Source organism: Schistocerca serialis, chromosome 3 (assembly GCF_023864345.2).
Source record: "Schistocerca serialis cubense isolate TAMUIC-IGC-003099 chromosome 3, iqSchSeri2.2, whole genome shotgun sequence".
Classification (NCBI taxonomy): Eukaryota; Metazoa; Arthropoda; class Insecta; order Orthoptera; family Acrididae; genus Schistocerca; species Schistocerca serialis.
The window spans coordinates 1,031,207,476-1,031,217,237 of record NC_064640.1 but is presented as its reverse complement, the minus strand read 5'-3'; the positions used below and the strand labels follow the sequence as shown (position 1 = coordinate 1,031,217,237).

Below are 9,762 nucleotides of genomic sequence, written 5' to 3'. Positions count from 1 at the left end.
TTGTCTTGCGCGCTGTAGACGAGCGCCTGCCTCGCCCGGCCGTGCCCCAAGTACGGCGCAGTTTTCGCGCTCCCCGCGTCGCTATTCTGTCCTACTTTCACACTTTTAGTGTTGTCGCTATTACTCGATTTTACACTATATATTTATTCGGGAAAATGTTTATACAAATCATACATGTTTCTGATATGGTTGGTCATGTCTGTGCACAAATCCAAGTCTGGGGGCGTCAACTGAACAGCTGGAGTAGCACGTGTACCTGATGTAGAAGCAGCTACAAAAGGTGTTTCATGTTCATCGCCAGATTCGGTCGATGATTCGGACTCACTACCCAGTATGAGAGAAAGAGCTTCCTCCACAGTATATTGCTTATCTGACATATCACTTCTAGTAGAAACTAACTGAGGTTAACAACACGCCACTTCAGATTAGAAACAAAGCGGCAAAAGAGCAGTAGAGCACGTTGAACAAAGCCGCTAGATGGTGCGTAGATCAAACTTCGACTCAAGTCGAGCGCAGTGAAGCGGAGAAATATGCCGCGAGGCGGAACTGCTACAGCAGTCCACCGACTAAGCGGCACATTCGCTCCCGATTTCTACAGAAGTTAACCGTAGCGAAAAGGTTAAGCGAACGACTAGATTTAGAGTCTGTGGCGGCCGGCCGGTGGTCAGTTTTTATGCCTAAGACTGTGCAGTGGCTACATCCCTGCCAATTCTTTCTGTAATATCGCTGAAGGAACATCCAGCTTCACGTACACCTATTCTACGTCGCCTTAAAGGTATTGCTGACTAACATCACTTCACTACGCCCAATCTCAAAGGTAACTAACTTTCACGACCGTTACAGCGTGTATTTAAAGCAAACCTGATTTGCATCCTCATAGTGCCGTACTAGCGCCACTCTCATGCGACTAGCGCGAAATGAATAGACATCATCTTTCAGATGTAGGAACACGCCTTGCAACCTTCGTTCATGTTGCAAGACTTATTTTCGATTTTGCGATCTTTTTTCTGTCATTGTATTTTGGTATGAGGGACCCGTGTCTCCAGTGGCTTGTTACAGAGTAATAATGTATAGTACTTCAACTCAGCCGGCCGTGGTGGCCGAGCGGTTCTAGGCGCATCAGTCCGGAACCGCACGACTGCTACGGTCGCAGGTTCGAATCCTGCCTCTGACATGGATGTGTGTCATGTCCTTAGGTTAGTTAGGTTTAAGTAGTTCTAAGTTCTAGGGAATTGATGACCTCAGATGTTAAGTCCCATAGTGCTCAGAGCCATTTGAACCTTTTGAACTTCAACTCAGTTAGTGACCAAATTACTTTTGTTTCTGTGGAAATACCTTCAGAACAGTGAAAAATCCTGTAACATACAACAACAAAAACGTACGACTGAAAATACAGAGTAATGCAATAAATCTCAAATGAAAAAAATAGGGTTTTTGTGCCGCTCTTCTACTGCATTCATTGAACACATAGACACGTTGCATTTAGGTCAACTCTTCGTCAGTACAGCTATCCATACTGCTGTTTTACACTGTTGACGTACAACAAACATTACCGGAAAAACAAATCCGAGCAGAACTGAATGCTCGCTTGAGGGCGACGAGTAAAGTGGACATTGCTACGTCAAGACAGCTAGTGCCGTGAAGGAATGGAACATGCTTGTTTGTAAACAAGGCACACAACGCATATTATCGACATTGACCCTGCTGCAGAACGTTTTCAGTGCAGTATACGAGGACGTGCTGAAAGGTTTGGTTCAAATGGCTCTGAGCACTATGGGACTCAACTGCTGTGGTTATCAGTCCCCTAGAACTTAGAACTACTTAAACCTAACTAACCTAAGGACATCACACACATCCATGCCCGAGGCAGGATTCGAACCTGCGACCGTAGCAGTCGCACGGTTCCGGACTGCGCGCCTAGAACCGCGAGACCACCGCGGCCGGCCTGAAAGGTTTGGCTCCGAATTTTTTATGTGACAATTCATAAAGCGTTTTGAATAAAACGAACGTTATTAACATTCTAAATATTTATTCATCATGTCTACGTATCTGCAGCCCTCTGCCGCTAGAGGGCTCTGAATTGTAGAGTGTGGTGTGTATCGTGACTATGACGGTGCGTGAGAAACAGCGTGCTGTAACCGAGTTTCGAAGAGTTCGTCCAAACATGGAGCGACGACTCCTTCAGAATGTCAGTGCCAGATGACACACGAGCGTTGCGACATCTGCGACAATCCGACGCCTCAGCTTCATTGTCATCGATCACCCTCCATAAGCTCCGACTTGGCTCCTTCCGACTTTCATTTGTTTCCAAAACTTAAAGAGCACCTTCGAGAATTTCATTATGACAATGTTGAAGCATCGCAAGAAGAGGTGAGGTTATGGCTCCGTTAACAAGGTCAAACATTCTACAGTGACCGTATCAACAAACTGATCTCAGATTGGGAGGAATGTGTTCGTCACCAGCGTGATTACATTAAGAACTACATATGTAGACATGGAGGATAAGATGTAGAATGTTAACATCGTTATTTTCATTTAAAACGCTTTAAGAATTTTCACATAAAAATTCAGAGGCTTTGCTTTTCAGCACGTCTTCGTAGGTACAAAGGAGTGTAGGGTACGAAAATAACAGCAGTACAATTACCTAGTAGTGAGTGACTGGAGAGCACAGGTCCCTTGAACAAAATGATAAGATAACATCCCTTTTAACTTCCCAAATTTTGTTGGTTAAGTTCGGGTTCACCACGATGAAATTAAACGAAACAAAAGACATTGAAATAGCGTCAGTGTACAATAACTCGGCAGATTTCAGTGTAAAACTGTTCAATGGACTAATGCTATAGTTTACCAAGGCAGCCTGCATAAAAATGTGTAAAGTTAGTGCAATACGCTTTTCACGGTCAAGTTTGTGTTACAGTTTAGGCTGTGGTAAGATATAATTCTGAAGAAAAAAATTCGATACGTTGCGCCGTTTCCGAGTCAGCACTGAAGTTAGCCAGTCAGGCTGCAGCGCGCGCGACAGAGACGTCGCCAAACGTGTTCACCGTTTGGTTTCCTCAAACCGAACAAGAGAACGGTGCAAAAATTGGACGTGGGGCAGTAGTAACGATCGATTCTGAATCAAAGGCTGAGCAGTCTTGTGTTCTATCATCTGCGCTGTGAGAAGAACTAACACAAATTGTATCTGGCGGGCCGCTTGAATTTGCATGTGCAACGGCCTGATTGGCAAACTTCAGTTGTAATTAACTCAGAAAGGCACCATCTCGAATTTTTGCCCAACATGAAATTTACCAAGTTTTTCTGTAATAAAATCTTCTGCCCGTACTTTAAGGGACATAGATGAACTTGTTACGTTTCTCGCCGATTGTATGGCACAGAATTGTTCTCAAGGGCCTTTTAGTACGAAAGCCTGTGTTCACCTTCTGAAACTAGGAACAATTTTCTCTAAAAAACAAAAAAAAAAGTTTCTCATGAGTACCCTTTTTATTATGGTATGATTTTTTCCGTCTGTTGCCCTCCTTACATGCGTTGATCCTCACGACCAGCATGATTACTCTAAACTGTTTCTCAGTTTCGTAATTTTTGATTATTGTTTTAGGATAATGTAGACAGCCCTTCTAAAATAAACGCACTGGTGTCTTGTTTGGCTAGATTAGTCATTTATGATTGTACACGTCCACGACACTTTTGTGAACAGTCCAAATGAATGAGTATAGTCATTCTTGCCCGCTGAGAAAACTGCATGTTATCCTGTTCCTCAAGTTCAATCGTAAATTTAACGTTTGGTTACATTTCACTCATCTTTTCATGTATATTGTATACTACGTGCTTATCAGCTTAATAAAACAGTGTGTCATCGAAATAACTTCTATAATAAATAACTTTGTGAAGTATGTTAGGATCCATGTAAAAACTGTTCTCTACTTTGCTAGTAAAAATATCAGCCAAGATACCCGCGAAACAATTTTCAATGGCTAAAGCATCATGCTAATAAAATATTTTGTCGCTAAATTTAAAATAGTGTGATAGAGCTAATTTTTATCTTCCCATGAGCTGAACTCATGAAAACTGATCTTTTTATGTGCCATTGTGGAATGTAGCGCGTGCTGCATCTTCTGGAATAGTAATATCTTTTACGAAGTCCGCGAATTCATAACAATTTTTCACACTGAACGAACTGTCTTTGTGCTTTATACTGTTGCAGCTAAGTGATTAGCTTTTTAATTGCATTGTATCTTTCCTATTCTCGTACCTACGTCGCTCCTCTTTACTCAAATCGTTGTTGACATCCACTGTTATTTTCAATTGACAACTATTCAGCCTAGCTACATCGCATGCAGTTTTGACTTCCGCTGTAGTAGTTTTTATTAAGTTGGAATTTACTATTGAAGCTATACTGAATTTAAGCCCTTTGTTTAGCAGACATGTTTCGTCTTTTGTCAAGGGAGTGCTGTTAGGTTTCACAATCCTGTCCGCAAAACAATGTATGTTACTGTGCCTGGATTCTTTATTTTGCCCGAATTGTCAGGACTATCATACATTTTATGGTAGATCTACAGGCGTGGTCTTCGCCGTTTGAAATAGAGAGCACTAAGAAAGGATACAAAGTACTGTCTGTCTAGCATTAAGTTAGATAGTTAATGTGGGAGAGTTAATCAATAAGAAAAAATCAAGGCAGTGAATAGTAACATAATAATTCAGTTCTTTAATTGGGCTTAACTTCTTCTGAGAAGTTAAGAGTCGTCTTTTAGCACTGTCGTCGAGTGTGTGCAATCAGAGCTCAAGTTGATCCGGAATGCTGGAATAAATATCTTAAATTTTACTGTTTGGATGAGACCATGCTATAGGCGAGGGTTGGGGCGGACTGTTCCCCACACAGCTGGGAATCCGGGACGGAGTTCAAGGACGTCTGCTGCGCCCTCGTCGCGGGCGGCGGGCTGTTTTTTGTGAGCTGAGTCTTTACCACCGAGCAACAACAGCCAGCAGTTATTTAACCGCGCCACCAAACTACTCCACGATCAATCACTCTTTAGTTACGATTTAGACAGTTTTATTTTACTTTATCTGGCGCAACATCACACCAAAAAGCAGTTCGATTGAAGAACTATTGTCATATTACGAATAAGAACGTTTTGTTATGTTTTATCGCCTAGAAAAGACAGAAAAGTCATAGTTTGCATGTTGGTATTCCGGTTGCTATGGGTTTATTTGTCGATTGTCATTTTTTATCTGTAGTTCACTGTTACTATTTGAGTTCACATATTGTCATGTTGTCATTTGGAGATAGTGAGTGGAGCTGTGGACGCTAGAAAATGGAGTACTGAGTGGTACATTTCCCACATAGTATTCTGTCTGAGCTTAGTAAAGTGTGACAGCAGTGCAGGCAGCCAGAAAACCTTGCGCTGTGTATGGGGATGACGCCACTGGACAGAGTACGGCAAGAAAATGGTTTTCGTTTTAAGGAAGATAATTTTGACATTAGTGACTCTCCACGTTCAGGAAGACCTTCTGGGTTTGATGAAGATCATTTAAAAGCATTAATCTACAATGATCCACGTCAGCGTACTCGAGAAGTGCCAAATGTGATGAACTGCGATCATTTGACCATCGTGTGACATCTACATGCAATAGGGAAGTTTCAAAAATCTGGGGTATGGGTACCGCATGCTCGAAGCCGAAATCGCAGACATCAGAAGATGGTCATATACAGGGCGTATCATAATTAATGGCGTAAACGCATACAGTTGAAAGTACACGATACTAGAAGCAAAAACGTCGCAGTAAACATAGGGTCGAAAATGCGTACCTTAAGAGCTACGAGCAATTTTTCATCTTCGATTCTGTGAAGCAAATCTCTTTGGTTTCCATATTTTGGGAAATGGTAACGTGGACCAAAACAAGAAAAAATGTCCAGTAAACATGTGCTCTAAAATGCATACTTTAAGAACTATGAGCACGTGCACATCTTCGATACTTGGAAACACAACTCTTCTAATGAACAATTGCTCATAACTTTTAAGGTTTGCATTTTAGAGCAAATGCTTACTGGACATCTTTTCTTGTTTTGATCCATACTATTACCTCCCAAAATGTGGAAAGCAAAGATCTCGCAGTAGAAGAGATTTGCTTCACAGTATCTAAGATGAAAATTTGCTTGTAGCTCTTAAGGTATGCATTTTCGACCCTGTGTTTAATGAGTATCGTGTACTTTCAACTGTATGCACTTACGCCATTAATTATGATACACCCTGTATACATCCCTGGTTGCTCATCATCAGTTGGCTCGTGAATAACACCGACCATTCCTATCCCATATCGTTACTGGTGACGAGATGCTACCAAAGAAAAGAAAGGAATGGTTGAGCCCAAACAAGGCAGCAACTCCCGTTACAAAGACCTGCACGTACGCACAAAAAACAACGTCATCAATCTGGTGGTACAGCGGCGGTGTAGTGTACTACGAATTGCTTCCTAGAGTCGTAACCATCGATGCTGACATTTATTGTCAACAATTGAGACTTCTTGTAGACGCAGTGCAAGAACCACGACCAGGGAGACTGCGTGAAGTAATGCTGCTCCACGCTAATGCCAGCCCGCATTCTGCTAGGCTGACAAAAAACACTATACAGGAGTTGGACTGGGAAGTCATTCTGCACTCTCGTTATTCACCTGACCATGCGCCCTCAGATTTTCACCTTTTCCCCTCTCTATCGAACAACCTTTGAGGAACTACCTTTCCAGATGAAAATGCGCTTCCAACAACGCTCGACGAGTTCTTCGCCTCAAAATCTCGTGATTTCCACAGTCGCGGAATCGAAAAGTTACCCCAACGTTGGCTGACTGTTGTAAATACTGAAGAAGAATATATTATTGATTACTAAATTCTCTGTTATGTGTATCTGTAGCGTTTATTAAACTTATGGAAACACGCTAATAACGTATGCACCAACCCAATAGTAAGGTGTGGATCTAGGGCTTGGTTTTTGGGGATCAAGAGGAATATTCGATACAAGTCATAGGCTGTATTGATGTCACATTTTGGTGCATATATTCAAAGTACTGTTGTTGGTTGGAGAAGCCAGCGAACATGAAAGCAAAAAACCAGGTTGTGGTGACAGACTTACCTGTAGCGTGGCCTTAGGTCTACGTTAGGTTGTCACCTGGCGAAGCAACGGATGTGAGTCTAATAAAACCTGGTTATGGTCACAGACTGGTCTGTAGCTTAGCCCATTTGAAAAAATCGCCACTGATATTACTTATAGTCGCCATGTTGTATATGGTGATTGTCAAATTTTTCCTACGTCGCTGGTCATTGTCATAAAATACTTTGATGTAATAGTAATATTTTGTTTACGTAAGTGAATAGTATATTGCTTTCGTATAATATTCAGAAAAACACACGGTCCAATCACATTAATGTGACCACCTGTAAAAAGCGTGCTCAAGCACCTTCTGCAACGCGGACATGTAGGAAAAAAGGCAGTGAGATTCTAGAAGGTACCAACAAGTACGTGGAACCACGCAGACTCCACTGCGCTGAGTTTCACTGTTGAGTACCCATGGCGCGAACAGCCCGATCGAGGTCGTCCCATAGATTCTCGATTGGGTTTTTTAATCCAGGATGTTTGGTGGCCAGGGGAGTACGGTAAATTCAGCCAGCTGGTCTTCGAACCACGCACACACGCTTCATTGTCCTACTGGTAAATGCCATCGTGCCGATGGAAAACAAACTGCAAGTAGGAGTGGACATGGCCCCAAGAATAAACGCATACTTGAGTTGGTCCATTACACCTTCAGAATGATGAAATAAACCAGGGAATGCCACAAAAATATTTCCCAGACCATAACGCTCCCTCATGGTTGCAGGATGTTTGCTTTCAGATGTTTCGCGCCGAACACGCCAACGACCATCTGCCCGATGGAGCATAAAACGTGAGTCATGTGAGAAGGCCATCTTTCGCCCTCAGCGTATAACCCTACCACTACTATTATAATTTAGTACGCTTTTACCTAAACAGCAGAAAACCCTGTCCCTATGTTGCCACGTACCTTACTAAAATTTAGTTTAGTTTCCAAATAAAGTACACTAGGGAGGATAGTCTTGTTTATAGGAAAAGCTAAACAGTAGAGTTACCTTTTTTACAGGATTTGACTGTGTGTTGTGTCTAATGGATAAATAATTCAGACAGTTCACTTCTTTTACTAAGATCTTACCCAGCGGTTAAATAGAAACGCAGTATGAATAATATTATACTGAAGCTAGGACAACTCTTCCAAGTTCATTTAGTGGTTTAAAACATGTACCAATGGTCGCCAGCCAATCCAAGCAATGAAACAGTGAAGTATTGGAAAATCAGAAGTACGAATTTTACCTACTTTCTTGCTACTGTTTAATTTGGTTCTTCAAATAAATATTACTCCACTTAAACAATGTTGGACTACACTCTTACACATTACGATTTTAAAAGGGGAAAAGCCCAGTAGATAACTTCAAGGAAGCTAAAAAAAATTAGGCCAAGGGGGACCTTTAGAACAGCACTTTCCATAATCAACAGACTTAAATACCAAAATACTTAGATACTAAAGCACACACTTTTTATACAGAACATTTCACTTCAAGAAAACCTCTTTCTTACTGGAATTTACTTTCACAATCTATTACTCTTTGAACTAATTCTGTGTAGTCATTAACAAATTCTAGTAACTTGGCTTCACTCTGATTGAATTTTACGTAAGCAAACTTTTACTATAACACTTTGCAATATTTAAGAAAACTTTCTTATTATTTACACAAAAACAATTTAAATGGCGTCTCTTTAGATAAACTTGGCACTTCATAAGTCTGTAAAACAGGATACTCGGATTAATCAAACACCAGGAAGGAACTCTGTATAGGTATATGATTAGGATGAAATAACAGTGTAGACCAGTTTCTTTAAAGTTCAAGAATGATTATTACAACACAGTTTAAATTAATGGATCAGTCTGTACCAAAGTAAAAATAGTACTCCGTCTTCAGGCGACGAGTGGCCTACCGGGACCATCCGACCGCCGCGTCCTCCTCAGTGGAGGATGCGTATAGGAGGGGCGTGGGGTCAGCACACCGCTCTCCCGATCGTTATGGTGGTATTCTTGACCGAAGCCGCTACTATTCGGTCGAGAAGTGCACCCCGAAAAATGGCAACAGCGCATGACGGCCTGGATGGTCACCCATCCAAGTGCCGACCACGCCCGACAGCGCTTAACTTCGGTGATCTCACGGGAATCGGTGTATCCACTGCGGCAAGGCCGTTGCCACCAAAGTAAAAATAAAAGAATCTTATCTGGTGGATGTAGACTTGGGTTTGGCAAACAATTATGACGGCTACACTACCCACAGTAGGGCCTGCAAGTATCTTGCTGTATGGGCTCAATTTCTCTTCATGGCGTCGTTGAGTTTTACATACAGTAGCCCAACAACTCGCAGGTATGCCGTAAGCCGTTTGCAGTCTTCATCCGAGGCAATTTTGTGCAAATTTGCAGGCAAAACTTCTCCTGCTCCACAAAGGTATTGCCTCAATCACTGCTGCCTACAGACTGTGTGACTTACTTCCCGCACTTGCTCTAGGAAGCGCGCCAGTTCGCCCTTGCCACCTTGCCACCTTTCCCACTTCCCAGACCCACTTTCGTTTCAAACAAAAGAACACCGGCTATTACACAACACCTGTTTCTTACATTGTTCCCAAGCGTGACCATTTTTTAAATTGTCAAATGTACATCAAC

At 42.0% G+C, this 9,762-nt stretch overlaps 1 pseudogene; it reads right to left on the bottom strand.

Moving 5' to 3' along the window:
• Window positions 1–9,178: 9,178 nt before the first annotated feature.
• LOC126471697 (5S ribosomal RNA) lies at window positions 9,179–9,296 on the bottom strand (annotated as a pseudogene).
• Window positions 9,297–9,762: the final 466 nt, after the last annotated feature.